The following is a 17115-nucleotide window of genomic DNA, read 5'->3' as shown; positions in this document are numbered from 1 at the left end:
TGCAGCTGTGTGCCCACCTTGCAGCCATAAGCCCAGTGCCCACCATGGAGCCTTGTGTCCACCTTGCAGCCGTGTGCCCACTTTGCAGCCGTGTGCCCACCATGGAGCCTTGTGTCCACCTTGCAGCCGTGTGCCCACCATGGGACCGTGTGTCCACCATGCAGCCGTGTGCCCATTTTTCAGCCGTGTGCCCAGTGCCCACTTTGCAGCCGTGTGCCCAGTGCCCACCATGGAGCCTTGTGTCCACCTTGCAGCCATGTGCCCAGTGCCCACCATGCAGCCGTGTGCCCACCTTGCAGACATGAGCCCAGTGCCCACCATGGAGCCTTGTGTCCACCTTGCAGCCATGTGCCCAGTGCCCACCATGCAGCCGTGTGCCCACTTTGCAGCCGTGTGCCCAGTGCCCACCATGGAGCCGTGTGTCCACCTTGGAGCCGAGGAGAGGAACAGGAGAGCCGCCCAGGTGATCAGAGTGCAGCAGGAGAAACACAGTCATAGCAGCTGTCATTTCAATAGCCGTGTTCACGCTGCGCAACGTCATATACAGCCCCGCCCCCTGGCTGGGGAACTTTGATAGACAGATCACCTGTCCAATCCCAGTGATGGGTGATCTGTCAATCAGAGTCCCGGGACCAGGGGGCGGGGCTGTATCTGACCGCGAGCGGCGGGGAACACGGCTATTGAAATGACAGCTGTTATCTCTGTTCCCCCCACTGCACTCTTAAAACCTAGGCTGCTCTCTCTCTCTCTTCCCCCTCTGGCCTCGGTGATCGATGGGAGAAGGACTCCCATTTGAAACACGCTCACTGCTCGCCCCCCCCCCCCCGACTCTCAGGCAGCCCCTCTTTGCCAGACCTCAGAATCCACTCCACTTTGTGCAATAATTTTTCTAACGCCTTTTTTTGGGGGGAAAAAAACGGTTTCATGAATTAAAAAATAACAAAACAGTAAAGTTAGCCAATTTTTTTTGTATAATGTGAAAGGCGATGTTTCGGCGAGTAAATAGATACCTATCTTGTCATGCTTTAAAATTGCGCACACTCATGGAATGGCGCCAAACTTTGGTACTTAAAAATCTCCATAGGCGACGCTTTGTCACCTATGGATTGGCCTCGGCTTGCTTGGTACACCGGCCTAGTTCGCCTAATGCTCCTTGGCGACTGCCAATGCGGGAGGACCTTCTCTCACAAGGTCCCATTCTTCATCCTGCTTTACAGTCACTGGCTTTAACGGCATGGCTGTTGAAAGCCAGGTGCTGAGAGACCGGGGCCTGTCGTATTCAGTTATTTCCACTATGATGAAGGCACGGAAGTCATCTTCTTGGAAGATTTACCATCGCACGTGGAAGGCCTACATCTCTATGTGTGAAGAGATGGGGTGGCATCCACGTACATATTCTGTTTCAAGACTGTAACTTATTTTTACTTGACTTGTATTCATAGATTGTACTGCCTTGAGGCAGAAAAATAAAACTTATCTATTTTTCTATAAATTAAAGTATTTGTATTTCATATTTTACACTTCTCAGAGGCACAGTTAAAGTCCCACCCTGTTCAACCTTTTTTGAAACATGGTTGCATACCCTCAAGGCATGGTGCCTCTGTGGGAGTCTATGTGATTCCACATTCACCCCAACCCCTAGATATAAAATTACTGGGGACATCAGGGCAGAACTCCAGAACTTAGAATACCACATAGAAACGATCAAATCGCACCTAGACACTACAATCACCAGAACCAATCAAAATACGGATCGAATACAGGCTCATGTCCAAGATAGATGACCTCGAGAATAGATCTTTCAGATACAACTTCTGGATTAGGGGCCTTCCTGAAACTCTCACGGATGTGAACGCAGCAGTTCGCTCTCTCATTCAGGACCTCATTCCAGATATTCCCTCTCCCAGATTGGAACTGGACAGGGTGCATAGAGCTCTGCCTACCCCCCCCCCCACCCCCCTCTCTGACAGGCTTCCATGAGACATTGTGGTAAAACCCCACTATTATGCAGTCAAGGGCGAGGTCATGCAGCGGGCCCGCTCGGCCACACAACTTAAGATCCAGGATCTATTGCAGACTTATCCCCATCCACAATTCAAAAAAGGAGATCACTCAAACCACTCCTCTCAGTACTTTCTCAAAAGGACATAGAATATTGGTGGCTGTTCCCATTCAATCTAAAATTTTCATTCAAGAATAAGTTGTACACCTCTTTGGCAGTGTGTTTTTTAAAGAACATGTGACTCAAAAACCACACTAAAAATGCACCACAGGTACATGTGTTGAGGTAATGCATTGCTACAAACAATAGTAGATTATGGCACCTCCCCTTCACCACTAGTGCTGGTGTGAGTGGGAGTCACCCTTGGACACTTTGGTAGTTCATCTACCATTCATTCAAGGATGCCATACTCTCCTATTGTTTCCTTTGCTCTTCCTTGACGGTTGGGTTACTCGACTTTTGGACCATAGCTGTATCACTTCACATGAGATTAAAGGTTGGATTAATACACACATTAGCACTCAGGCCTCAATGGAGAGGTTTCTAACATCTTGTAATACTCTCATGTCTTCTGTGGCACTGCCTTAAGCTCATCTGCATTGTTGGGTCTGGTGTCTCTCATCTTCCTCTTGACAATACCCCACAGATTCTCTATGGGGTTTAGGTCAGGCAAGTTTGCTGGCCAATTAAGAACAGTGATACCATGATCATCAAACCAGATATTGGTACTTTTGACAGTGTGGGCAAGTGCAAAGTCCTGCTGGAAAATGAAATCAGTATCTCCATAACTGTATATGGAGTGTTTGTAATGTGCGCCCTTCCTTCAAATAAACACTACTCAGCGCACAGGAATTAGCAATCAAGATATTGATGACCAGGAAAAAATAACAATAATATATATATATACACAATACAAGCAGCCGCTTAAAAATGCTAAAATATATAGAAAAACAGTAGACGTGAATGAATATAAAGACTAAAAGTCCAGACAATTCGATGTGAACTGTAGCAGCGCTCAATCAAAACGTGACTTCTGATTAGATACTATGAAGCCATAGGTGTGCAATAATGGTGCAAATGAACAAAAGCTGTGAAAAGGTGTCTTCAATATCATGTGTTCCTTATCACCAAGGGAGTTGAATTTTCACCGCGTGGGGGGATACTATCCCCTAATGGGAATGCACTCACCAAACCGAGGATAAAAAACCGCATTGGATACACAATCAGCCTTTGACATTGGTCCCGCACGCTCCACCACTCTGCTGGTTAAGATCTTGCCCGTGTACATATAAAGGAATAAACTCTGATAGTATAGTACTGTTTTCAAAAAGTTTATTTAAGCAAATGAGCCCCCCTTATAAAATGTGCGTACCACAATGAAAGATAAAACATGCATGTAAATGTACTGTGCCTGTCTCCTTCGGATGGATTAGAAATGGCGCTCCGGCTCTGTTTCACAGTTCCTGATCTCTGGAGGGTACAGTGTTTGGATCGTCTGATGCTGGCCACGCCCTGACGCGTTTCGTCATTGGTTGACTTCGTCTGAGGGCGTGGCTAACAGCATTCGGCGACCCATTATATAGCCAGAGATATCCCTACTCATTGATCGCGTCATTGCGTCATTTCCGCGCATGCGCGATGATGTGCATGAGGCATCAGCCCATAATAGGGCGGAAGTGGACAGGCGGTGCTATTGCAGCCATAATATGCTAGAATGGAGCACCGCCCTCTGGTTCAGCGTGCTGGCTTAGTTCCCGCGCATGCTCAGTTGCATACGGGAAACATCTGCCAGGTCTTGGGCGGAAATAAGATGTGATCCTAGCCGCACAGCTACATACACAATTAATGTCCACAGAAACGTAGGACATCCAATCAGTGATGTTGGGCGTCAGAGGTGCGCGCGCATCTCTAAACAGAGAACTGCAGGCCCGCCCACCCCTGTCTGATTGGACCAAATGGTCCATCAAGCCTCCAGCTGCCAGAGCTCATATGTGAATGGACTATAATATCCCGCAGAAAGCGTAACCACTGCGGGCATTGATAGCTTCCATAATGATGGCATGAATGAAAATGACAGTGCCCTATGTTCAAAAAGATATGGAGATGCAAAACAATCATATATCTCTGAGAATAGCACAGATCAATTGACAATAAGTGTAGAGCAACGCTAAATGATTATATGGTAATAAAAACGGCAAAGATGGTTAATATAGGTCTAAAACACTAAAACACTAAAACCAAAAAACCTGTGTATAGTGTGTACAACCAACATATAAAACCATTCTTAGAATCGATGTATAAAAGAGATAAAAACAAAGTGCCATTTAAAACCACAAAGTAACATTATAAAATAAATAAATAAATAAAACCACAAAAAGAGAGAGAACTCAATGTGGAAATATAAATAAATAAATAAATGAACCATAAAGTGGGAGGAACTTAATATAAAAACCATTAGCATATATATTGAATGAACTTAAAACCAATACCGACAGAAAATGGGCGACTTTTTTGGAGACCACAAACTCCAAATCATATGAACCCTCTTCTATAAAAAAGTATATGGTTATGCATCGCTTATAAAGCAGTTAATGTCCAATTCAATGTTCATGCCTTTTGGGGCAAGCGATTCGGTCAGAAAAATCCATCTTGTTTCACTCTTTGATAGTTCTCTGACTCTGTGGCCTCCTCTCCAGTTTTGCATTATATGTTGGATTCCCCAAAATTGCAGCCCAGATGGATCCTGGTTATGCTTTAGTTTAAAATGTAATGAGACGTTGTGATCTTCATACCCTAACTTGATGTTATTGATGTGTTCCATCACACGTATTCTCATTTTTCTTTTTGTTCTTCCAATATAAATTAAATTGCATGGGCATTTTAATGCATATACAACATGGTCAGTGTTGCAAGTGATGAATTGGTCAATATCAAATTCTATATTATTAACCGGGCATGTGAACTTTTCAATACCCCTCATGATGTTTGTAACTTCTCGGCATGGTTTGCATTTCCTGCATGCAAAAAAGCCATTTTGATCCCAAAAGGTCTTGGGTTTGGCGGGCGGATCTAATACCTTCTTGACAATCCGATCCCCATAGTTAGAGGCCTTTTTATAGATAAATTCAGGCTTGGGTGGGAGTGCGGGTCCCAATTTTTTATCCATCATTAATATATGCCAGTGTTTATTGAAAATTTCTTCCACTTCTTTATACTGGGCATGGAACTGGGATAAAAAAGCCCACTCTTTTTTGTTAATGGCAGGATCACCGTCGGATTTTTTATTCTGTAAACATGTTTCCCTGGGTATCTGTTTTATTTCTTCCACCAATCTTCTCATTTTATCCGGATGGTAGCCTCTGGCTTCAAATCTGTCGGTTAAAATTTTAGATTGTGTGATAAAATTCTCCGTCTCAGTGCAGTTTCGTTTCACCCTCATAATTTGCCCTTTAGGTATATTTCTAATCCATAGTGGATGATGTCCACTAATGGTGGGGAGGTAGCTGTTCCTGTCGGTGGGTTTAAAAAATACCCTTGTGGCTAATCCATGTTCATGACGGTATATTGTTACATCCAAAAAATTGATTTCAGAACTGCTGTGTTCAGAGGTTAACTTAATGTTTTTATTGTTATTGTTTAAAATACTTAAAAAATCATTAAGAGAGTCAGTGGAACCAGCCCAAATAAAAAACAATGTATCGTTTATAAAAAATTAGTTCACTCCGTCTGTCTTTAAAAATCACCTTATCTTCCCATTCGGACATGAACAGATTTGCTATGCTTGGTGCAAATTTCGCGCCCATGGCAACTCCTCTTTTTTGAGAATAATATTTGCTGTCATACCAGAAGAAATTATGGGATAGACAGAAATCCAGAGCATTACCGATAAAAACCTTTTGATTGTGTGGCAGATCGTCTCTTTGGCATAGAGCCCAATTCAGGGCCAGCAATGCGTCATCGTGTTGTATGATGGAGTAGAGAGACGATACATCTGCGGTTACAAGTAATATTGGTAAGTCAGCTTTTAGTGTGATTTCTTGGAGGCTTAGTAAGAGATCCTTAGTATCCTTCAAATAGGATTTCGTTGTTCTTACACTCTTTTGCAGGAAGGTGTCTAAATATTGTCCCATTCTCGAAGAAACGGAGTCAATGCTGTTAATGATAGGCCTTGCAGGAGGGTTAAGGGGGTCTTTGTGTATTTTTGGGAGAGTATAAATAGTTGGAACTTTGTTACTAGCTGGTGTCAGGTAGTTTTGTTCCTTCACTGTTAATACCCCTAATTTAGAGCCTTTTTTGACAAGTACCTGTAGCTGCTGTCTATAAGCATGAGACGGATCCTGTTCCAATAGGCTGTATGTGGATTTGTCTGCCAACATATCAGAGATTTGACCATGATAAAAGGCTTTGTTTAAAATCACTACTCCCCCTCCTTTGTCTGCCGGTCTTATAATTATGTCTTTACGTTTCTCTAACATATCAATTCCTTCTTGTATGTGTTTAACACTGACGTTCTTTTTGGGTTTCAAATGGTCTAGATCTCTTAGTACCAGACCCTTGAACACCTCCACCTGATGGTTTGGGTTATTCAGGGGATTAAATAGTGACTTATTTTTTAGTCCACTGTTGACTACGGTCTCTGAACTTGTTATATTGTTGCTCATACGCGGTGTACATCCAACAAAATATTTTTTCATATTCAGTTTGCGAATGTATTTGTGAATGTCTATGTAAACATTGAATTTATTGACCGGCTTCTTCATGCCACATTTTAGGCCTAGGTTCAAAATATTCAGTTCTTTGTGCGTGAGTTCCACTGAAGTCAAGTTAAAGATACCTCCTATTCTTGATGCCTTCTTCTTTTTCTGCGTCCTCCATCCTGCCCTACACCCTCTGGTTCGTCCTTTTTCAGGTGTGGGTAATGATCCTTCTCCCATTGGGTCGTAGCTTGAGTTCCTCTCCATTCTTGTTCTTGGTATTGTCCCGATGGATACACCGGAGGCGGATACTGGGGTGGGGGATAATATGCCGATGGATGGTGCGAGGTGGGGTAATCTTGGGGTTTTCCCCTGCGGGGTGGCTGACCCCGACCCCTCTTCTGGGGCCCCCCTCTTCCTCGCCCTAAAAAAGGACGTGGCGGAGGAGCATTATAGTAATTGTCTTGAGAAGTTCTTAATGGTGCAAATTTGTTCTGCGTGGGGATTTGGTATTCCCTACTTTGTGAGTTCTGATATTGATTTTCTCTAGTGCCACCACCTCTACTTCTCCCCCTTCCTCTCGCAACAGGGGTTGAGAACCGTTGTGGTGAATCGATGGTGACTTCTTCATTACCATTTGTGTTAATACGTTCTGTCAATATTGGCACTGACAGTCGTATTTCTTGCGGTTGGTTTTTTTCTGTTAAGTTAATATTGTCTGGTAATGACTGTTGCCATGCAAATATGGTGTTGGTTTTAAAGTCGCCCATGTCTCTATGGTATTTTTTGACTTTCTTTTTTTGAGTGTCTTTGTCTATTTTCTCTAGGCGTTTATTGATTCTGGTGTTAAAATCAATAATTTCCTGAGAAGTTTTTATTGGGTCAAGTTGCAAATTAAATTCATTAATTTTTGATTCTAAAATGACCATTTTACGTTTTTTCCTTTGTAGAATGAGTTCCTGCAGTTTGAACCCAACTCCAATGAAAAAATCATACCATTCCTGTATGGATCCTGGATCATCTAAGCCATCTTGTGGTACAACATCCCACCTTAGGCTTCTAATGATGATTTTATCTTTAATATACTGCTCAAGTGTGTATATGTCCCACCAGGCCCTTACTTGTTTCTCTAAAGCATAGCCTAGTGAGGACATAGCGCTATTATAATTTACTTGAGTGGTAGTAGGTTCATTATTTACAAATACATTATTAATGTCTAGATTCCTATTGGTCAAAAATCTTAATGCATCCATTGCAGCTGAGAAAGAATCAACAGAACTGTATATGGAGTGTTTGTAATGTGCGCCCTTCCTTCAAATAAACACTACTCAGCGCACAGGAATTAGCAATCAAGATATTGATGACCAGGAAAAAATAACAATAATATATATATATACACAATACAAGCAGCCGCTTAAAAATGCTAAAATATATAGAAAAACAGTAGACGTGAATGAATATAAAGACTAAAAGTCCAGACAATTCGATGTGAACTGTAGCAGCGCTCAATCAAAACGTGACTTCTGATTAGATACTATGAAGCCATAGGTGTGCAATAATGGTGCAAATGAACAAAAGCTGTGAAAAGGTGTCTTCAATATCATGTGTTCCTTATCACCAAGGGAGTTGAATTTTCACCGCGTGGGGGGATACTATCCCCTAATGGGAATGCACTCACCAAACCGAGGATAAAAAACCGCATTGGATACACAATCAGCCTTTGACATTGGTCCCGCACGCTCCACCACTCTGCTGGTTAAGATCTTGCCCGTGTTTTTATTACCATATAATCATTTAGCGTTGCTCTACACTTATTGTCAATTGATCTGTGCTATTCTCAGAGATATATGATTGTTTTGCATCTCCATATCTTTTTGAACATAGGGCACTGTCATTTTCATTCATGCCATCATTATGGAAGCTATCAATGCCCGCAGTGGTTACGCTTTCTGCGGGATATTATAGTCCATTCACATATGAGCTCTGGCAGCTGGAGGCTTGATGGACCATTTGGTCCAATCAGACAGGGGTGGGCGGGCCTGCAGTTCTCTGTTTAGAGATGCGCGCGCACCTCTGACGCCCAACATCACTGATTGGATGTCCTACGTTTCTGTGGACATTAATTGTGTATGTAGCTGTGCGGCTAGGATCACATCTTATTTCCGCCCAAGACCTGGCAGATGTTTCCCGTATGCAACTGAGCATGCGCGGGAACTAAGCCAGCACGCTGAACCAGAGGGCGGTGCTCCATTCTAGCATATTATGGCTGCAATAGCACCGCCTGTCCACTTCCGCCCTATTATGGGCTGATGCCTCATGCACATCATCGCGCATGTGCGGAAATGACGCAATGACGCGATCAATGAGTAGGGATATCTCTGGCTATATAATGGGTCGCCGAATGCTGTTAGCCACGCCCTCAGACGAAGTCAACCAATGACGAAACGCGTCAGGGCGTGGCCAGCATCAGACGATCCAAACACTGTACCCTCCAGAGATCAGGAACTGTGAAACAGAGCCGGAGCGCCATTTCTAATCCATCCGAAGGAGACAGGCACAGTACATTTACATGCATGTTTTATCTTTCATTGTGGTACGCACATTTTATAAGGGGGGCTCATTTGCTTAAATAAACTTTTTGAAAACAGTACTATACTATCAGAGTTTATTCCTTTATATGTACACGGGCAAGATCTTAACCAGCAGAGTGGTGGAGCGTGCGGGACCAATGTCAAAGGCTGATTGTGTATCCAATGCGGTTTTTTATCCTCGGTTTGGTGAGTGCATTCCCATTAGGGGATAGTATCCCCCCACGCGGTGAAAATTCAACTCCCTTGGTGATAAGGAACACATGATATTGAAGACACCTTTTCACAGCTTTTGTTCATTTGCACCATTATTGCACACCTATGGCTTCATAGTATCTAATCAGAAGTCACGTTTTGATTGAGCGCTGCTACAGTTCACATCGAATTGTCTGGACTTTTAGTCTTTATATTCATTCACGTCTACTGTTTTTCTATACAGTATCTCCATAAAGCTGGTCAGCAGCAGGAAGCATGTAGTGCTCTATAATTTCCTGTCAGGGGACTGCACTGACTTTGGACTTGATAGAACACAGTGGACCAAAACCAGCAGGATACATGGCTCACAAAATCATCACTGACTGTGGAAACTTCACACTGGACCTCATACAACTTGTATTCTGTGCCTCTGCACTCTTCCTCCAGACTCTGGGACCTTAATTTCCAAATAAAATGCAACATTTTCCACAGTCCGTGGTCAGTCAGTCAGTGACTCAGATAGAAGCATTTCTAGATCATGTTAAGATATAGCTTCTTCTTTGTATGATAGAGCTTTACCTTCCATTTTTGGATAGCATGGCTAACAGTGATCTTTGAAAGTATTCTTTCAAAGAAATGTTGAGAAATGTTTTGCAAATGGACTATTGTGAATGTAACCTGTTTTTATATTGATGGAAAAGAAAAAACCTAATAAAGAGAATTAAAAAAAAAAAAAAAAAAATAGGCAACACTGATAGGCGGCACTGATGAGGAGGCACTGAATGACAGAACTGATGGACACTAATTCACAACACTGATGGGCGCTGTTGGGGCTGCACTGATATTCAGGACACTGATGATCAGTGTAGTTGTCCCCTTTTACACTTGCTGGTTACCGATTCTCCTCTCTTGTTTTTATGTACATCTAAAACAACGCGCAACTTTTTGGGAATTGGAGTATGCGCATAAAAAGAGGGGGTGCGTTATGATGTGGTGTTGTTTTCTGTGACATTGATTGTCTTTTAAGAGTTTTTTTGCTGACTCAACTGTTATTAAGCACAAAATAAAATTGTACACTCTCCTAGGTTAAGGTAGACCTTCACTCAAAAGTGCCACTCTTCCTCCCATCCACCTTCATCCCTAACAATTTTTATGTTTTTTTGTCAGGTGTTCACTCTTGCTTCCTCAGTTTTTAAGCATGACATTTGATTGAGCCGACCCCCCTTCCAACACATGCCGCCTTCTGGCACTACACACTTAGGCCTCGTACACACGACAGAGATTCTCGGCAGAATTCGCCGAGAAACTCGGTCAAAACCCGGATTCTGCCGAGAATCTCTATCGTCTGTACAGTTTTGGCTCGATGGAGCCGCCGAGGAACTCGACGAGAAAATAGAGAACATGTTCTCTATTTTCTCGTTGTCCTCGCTCTTCTATGGGAGAAGCCGGCCCGCCGAGCTCCTCGGCGGCTTCATCCCAAAACTCGACGAGGAACTCGACGTGCCAAGCACGTCGAGTTCCTCTGTCGTGTGTACGGGGCCTCATACTTCAATCTCACACTGTAGATATGCAGCTATGAAGCCATAGGCACAGGAGTGCCTAGGCATCCTCACATATGAGGAAATGCACTGCTGTCTTTCAGGAGGTATTCCAAACAAAATTGACATGCGCAGGGTACTGTTTACAAACAGTTAACCGCTTGCCGACCGCCTCACGCATTTATACATCAGCAAAATGGCACGGCTGCACAGTAACGTATATATAGGTCATATATAGGTGACCGTGCCCGCGGGACTCGACTCAATGTACGCCGGTGTCCCGCGATCATGTCACGGAGCTGCATAACGGGGGGTTGCCTGTGTAAACAGGGCATCTCTGTTTTGCCTTGTGAGAGGACACTGATCGTCTGCTCCCTGTAATCGGGAGCAGCGGTTAGTGTCATGTCACAGTAGGCCCCACCCCCACACAGTTAGAATCACTCCCTAGGACACACTTAACCCCTTCTTCGCCCCTAGTGGTTAACCCCTTCCCTGCCAGTGTAATTTACACAGTAATCAGTGTATTTTTATAGCACTGATCGCTGTATACATGACAATGGTCCCAAAATAGCGTCAAAAGTGTCCGATGTGTCTGCTATAGTGTCGCAGTCACGATAAAAAATCGCTATTCGCCACCATTACTGGTAAAAAATATTAATAAAAATGCCATAAAACTATGCCCTATTTTGTAGACGCTGTAACTTTTGCGCAAACCAATCAATAAACGCTCATTGCCAAAAATATGTAGAAGAATATGTATCAGCCTAAAAAAAAATTAATATATTTTTTGGGGATATTTATTATAGCAAAAAGTTAAAAGTATTGCTTTTTTTTCAAAATGGCTCTAATTTTGTTTATAGCGCAAAAAATAGAAACCGCAGAGATGATCAAAAACCACCAAAAGAAAGCTCTATTTATGGAAAAAAAAAGAACGTAAATTTTGTTTGGGAGCCACATCACACGACCGCGCAATTGTCAGTTAAAGCGACCCAGTGCCAAATTGCAAACAGTGGACCGGTCATTTGGCAGCCAAATCCTGCAGGACTGAAGTGGTTAATGTCTAAATTTTTACTATAATACAGCAAATTTTAAGGGGGGGGGGGGTACACCAGTTTATTTTTCCTTAATTTTGTCTTAGGGTTCCCCTTAACCACTGCAATACACTGTATTATATACGCTGCATTGCATTATATACCCTGCACTGTATTATTTATACTACACTGACTGCACTGTGTATATTCTCCACTGTATTATATTTACTACACTGACTGCACTATATACTCTGAACTGTATTATATACAATACATTAACTGCACTATATACTCTGAACTGTATTATATATACTACACGGACTGCACTATATACTCTGAACTGTATTATATATCTAGCAGTACCCCCGTAAGGGCTGCTAAGTGTTGTGACCCACCTGTTACCCTGCCCAGCCTGGAATTCAAGTCCTCAGTCACTCCAAGGCAATGAACAATCCATTAGCTTTGTTTTTTTGTTTAATTGAGGGGATTGAACTTGTATAGGAAGTATGGGATGCCCAGTGAATTTTAGAATAATTAATTGGGACGACTTTTAGAACCAAGAACTGGAACAACGTATATACACAACTTATATACACTCTGGCATATACAGATATCTCTTCCTCCAGCACAACTCTTACTGCAGACCATTACTCCTCAGCTCCTTAGCACTCTACTTGTTTGAGCGTCCAGGCACAGCTAGAACCGCATGGTTAGGCCTGACACTGGCTGAGCCAGGCCTTAGCAACTGCCTTTTGCAGGCAGGGACCACAAGCCCTTTTTTAGTGTAGCAATGACCTGTATTACATATACTATACGGACTGCACTATATACTCTGAACTGTATTTTATATATTATCAAACTGCACTATATACTCTGAACTATATTATATATACCATTGATGGCTAACCTTGGCACACCAGATGTTTTGGAACTACATTTCCCATGATGCTCATGCACTCTGCAGTGTAATTGAATATCATGGGAAATGCAGTTCCAAAACACCTGGGGTGCCAAGGTTCGCCATCACTGATATATACTATACGGACTGCACCATATAATCTAAACTGTATTATATATGTAGTGGTACCCCGTAAGGGCTGCTAAGTGTTGTGGCCCACCTGTCACCCTGCCTATCCTGGCATTCAAGTCCTCAGTCACTCCAAGGCAATTAACAGTCCATTAGCTTTGTTTTGTTTTTCTTTAATTGAGGAGATTGAACATGTATGGGGTATAGGAAGTATGGGATGCCCAGTGAATTTTAGAACAATCAATTGGGATGACTTTTAGAACAAAGAATTGGAACAACTTATATACAGTTAAAATTAGAAGCAGCTAATTCGCCTCTCAGCCCAGTCCACCCCATAAGGCTGGTGCTACACTAATGCCCTATACACACGATCAGTTCATCCGATGAAAACGGACTGATGGATTTTTTTATCAGATATCCGATGAAGCTGACTTTCATCAGTCATGCCTACACACCATCGGTTAAAAAAACGATCGTGTCAGAACGCGGTCACATACACCACGTACGACGGCACTATAAAGGGGGGTGCTTTTGCTGATTTTGTGTTACCGCGTGTTAGTAAAAGTTTAGATCGTGCTTTTTAGATCGTTTTCTGGTGTTCAGTTCGTGCTTGTGGGTTCGTATCTGTCTTTCAGTGCTTGCAGTCAGGTCGTATCTGTTTTGCAGTGCGTTCCTGTCCGCTCGTTTTCTGTTTTTCAGGTCGTTCTTTATAGGCCTTGCTGTTCCTAGGTGCGTTCTGTTTTAAGTGCGTTCTGACCAGCTGACCGGTTTGAAGCCATGTTGGAAGTGCGTTCTCATTCTCGAGTTTGCGCTGCGTATGGGCTGTCTTCTGCAGTTCGTAATGTTACTGGATCTGTGGCCGTGAACAGGGCGAGGAGGAGTTCATGGGCCAAGAATTGGTTGCGCCAGCATGACCAATTCTCTCATATGCCTCTGCTTAGGGAAATCCAGGAGAATAACCCTGATGATTTCAGGAACTTTCTTCGTATGACGGACCCCGTTTTTCACCATCTGTTGGATATTCTGTCCCCCTATATCACGAGGTAGGACACTGTGATGCGCCAAGCCATCATGCCCGAGCAGAGGCTTATTGCCACGTTGAGGTACCTGGCGACTGGGAGAAGCCTGCAGGACCTCAAGTTCTCAACAGGCTTCTCCCCCCAAGCACTTGGGATCATCATCCCCGAGACGTGTTCTGCCATCATTCAAGTAATGCAGAAGGACTATATTAAGGTAAGTTTTCTCCTTTAACATCACAATCTATGTCTTTAATGTATGCTAATGTCTTGTATTTCTTTCATCATTCCCTAATTACCATGATTGTAATATGCTGTGAATGTCCCCTTTGTCCCCATACATGTTGTAAGCTTTTAATGCTCCTTTTTTGGCCTACATGCATATTTCCCTTCACTAACCTCTCCAGCATGCTATCCTAGGCCCAAACACACCTAGCCTAGTCTGTTTCAAACTTGTTTTTTGTCTGCTCCATTGCAGTTCTGCCCCTCCCCCCTTAAAATGTGTCCCAATGTCTTGTTTCTCATTCCATTTTGGTAGAGTGCTATATATTTATATTTTTCAGGTCAGACCACCTTTTATGGAGCTGCTCCTTGGATCTCTTGACCCCAAATTTATGGTAAAGACTCCTCGCCACTTTGTCCATTATTTGGTCCTTCCTCAGATTAGGGGTGTGGTATGGCCCATGATCGCTATCGTAATCTTTCCTCCGCAGTATGTCCACCATCTCCACCATCTCTTCAAGTGACATATTCGTGGCTTTGTATCGTCTGGGCCTGGATCGTGACGTTCCCGCCTTCGGGCTTTCCTCGTTGGTACAGGGTATACCACGCACATGTGTCACCGCCATATTGTCGTTTCACACTGAGAAGGGGCGTGAAATAGAGGAAAAAGTCCGCCATGGGCGGGCGAAGAGGGCGGCGTTTTACGCATGCGCTGGATATATAATGAGAACGACGTGACTACATTGGTTACGCGGAGTAAGGACGAGCGGAAGTGCCGACCGACTGAAACAAAGGTAAAAATGAAAATGGGGCCAGCAGTGGCCTATATATACTTGAGTCATGATATCAATGCAGGGTTTTTGGGTTTATGTTGATTGGACCCTTGACCAATTTAATCTTGGGCCCCCCCATGCAATTTTGATCTTCATCTGCTCTGAGACGTATACAATATATATATATGCGAGACTCAAAAACAGATTATTTTACTGTGTATCAGATCAGGCAATGATTGTGTATTTTGGACAGAGGTAATTAAGCAGTGTATCATTTCATCAATGCAGAGGGGCATGATATATACACATGAATGGTGCCTTGATGAATGCTCTCATTACTTTTGCATATTAATGCCACTTATTTTCTTAAGATGTAAACACAGGGGGCCAGATTTAGAAAGATGCGCGCATCTTTCTGCTGGCGTAACGTATCTCCGATACGTTACGCCGCTGTAACTTTGGGCGCAAGTTCTGTATTCAGAAATAACTTGCTCCCTTATTTACGGCGGCGTAACGTATGTGTTGCGGCGTAAGGCCGCGTAATGCAAATGGGGATGTTGGGGGCGTGTTAAATTTGCCTTGACCCCGCCTTTTTTTACGTTTTTTTTTAACGGCGCATGCGCCGTCCGTAAAATATCCCAGTGTGCATTGCGCCAAAGTACGCAGCAAGGACGTATTGTAATCTACATGAACGTAAATGACGTAAAGCCGTATTCGCGAACGACTTACGCAAACAACGTAAAAATTTCAAAACTCGGCGCGGGAACGACAGCCATACTTAACATTAGCTACGCCTTATATAGCAGGGGTAACTATATGCCGAAAAAAGCCGAACGTAAACAACGTAAAAAAATGCGCCGGCGGGAGGTACGTTTCTGAATCGCCGTATCTACCTAATTAGCATATTCCTTGCGTAAACATACGGAAGCGCCACCTAGCGGCCAGCCTGATATTGCAGCCTAAGATACGACGATGTAAGACACTTACACCTGTCGGATCTTAGGGATATCTATGCGTAACTGATTCTCTGAATCAGGTGCATAGATACGACCGACCCCACTCAGAGATACGACGGCGTATCAGGGGATACACTGTTGTATCTCTTTTCTGAATCCGGCCCAGGGTCTGCAGGTAAATCATCATTACACAACAATGGGGCAGAGCTGGGCAGCATTTAGTGGCAGCAGTAGACACTGCGTTTAAAGGTCTAGACTGTGATAAGATTAGGACAATTTAAGCTGACCTTGTGTTTATATGTTCTTTGTTTTATCTTCTAGAAATTATTATAGATAAATTGCATGAGCCAGAGAACATGATGAGGTTCATCGATAAATACAGAGAAATTAAAAACTTCTGGGAGATAAAGAACAAGCATTATCACAACAGCGTTGTAAGAAAGGCAACAATTGAGCAATTAGCCATTTATATGCAGACATGGATCCCAGAGGCAGATTCAACCATGATAAACAACAAAATAAATAACATTAGGAATTCGTACAAAAAACAGTATAAAGAGGTCCGCGCTTCGCGGAGGTCAGGAGCAGCAGCAGATAAAGTTCATGAGCCTAAGCTGTGGTACTACAAACACCTCCTTTTTCTGGACGATCAGATAGAGGCCAGCAAATTACCTTCCAGTCTTCCTTTCACCCTTCCCTCCATCGTTTCCTCCAGCGTTCCTTCCACCGTTCCCCCCACCCCTGCAGAGGGTGCCGAGGAGCAGGCTGAGATTGAAGAGCCAGATCTGAACATCTTCAGTCAGGTATAGTAGTTTACAACATATTTCTTGGCCTCGAATTATTGTTGGTTTAACGAGATGTTTTTTTTAACCAAAATGAAAGCTTGAAACAAAAAATAAAAGTTGTGGCCAGAAATTAGTGTGACAGGGTTGCCAACGGCAGGGGTCAAAATGAGAGTCTGTTCAATTTCGATAATAACATTCTAATTGCAACCGTCATGAGCTTTAAAATGTGTGTGATTGATGAAGCAACAAATAAAACCATGTCCCTTTTTTATACACAAGAAGAGCTCA

Source organism: Rana temporaria, chromosome 5, assembly GCF_905171775.1.
Source record: "Rana temporaria chromosome 5, aRanTem1.1, whole genome shotgun sequence".
NCBI lineage: Eukaryota > Metazoa > Chordata > Amphibia > Anura > Ranidae > Rana > Rana temporaria.
This window is presented reverse-complemented; position numbering follows the sequence as displayed.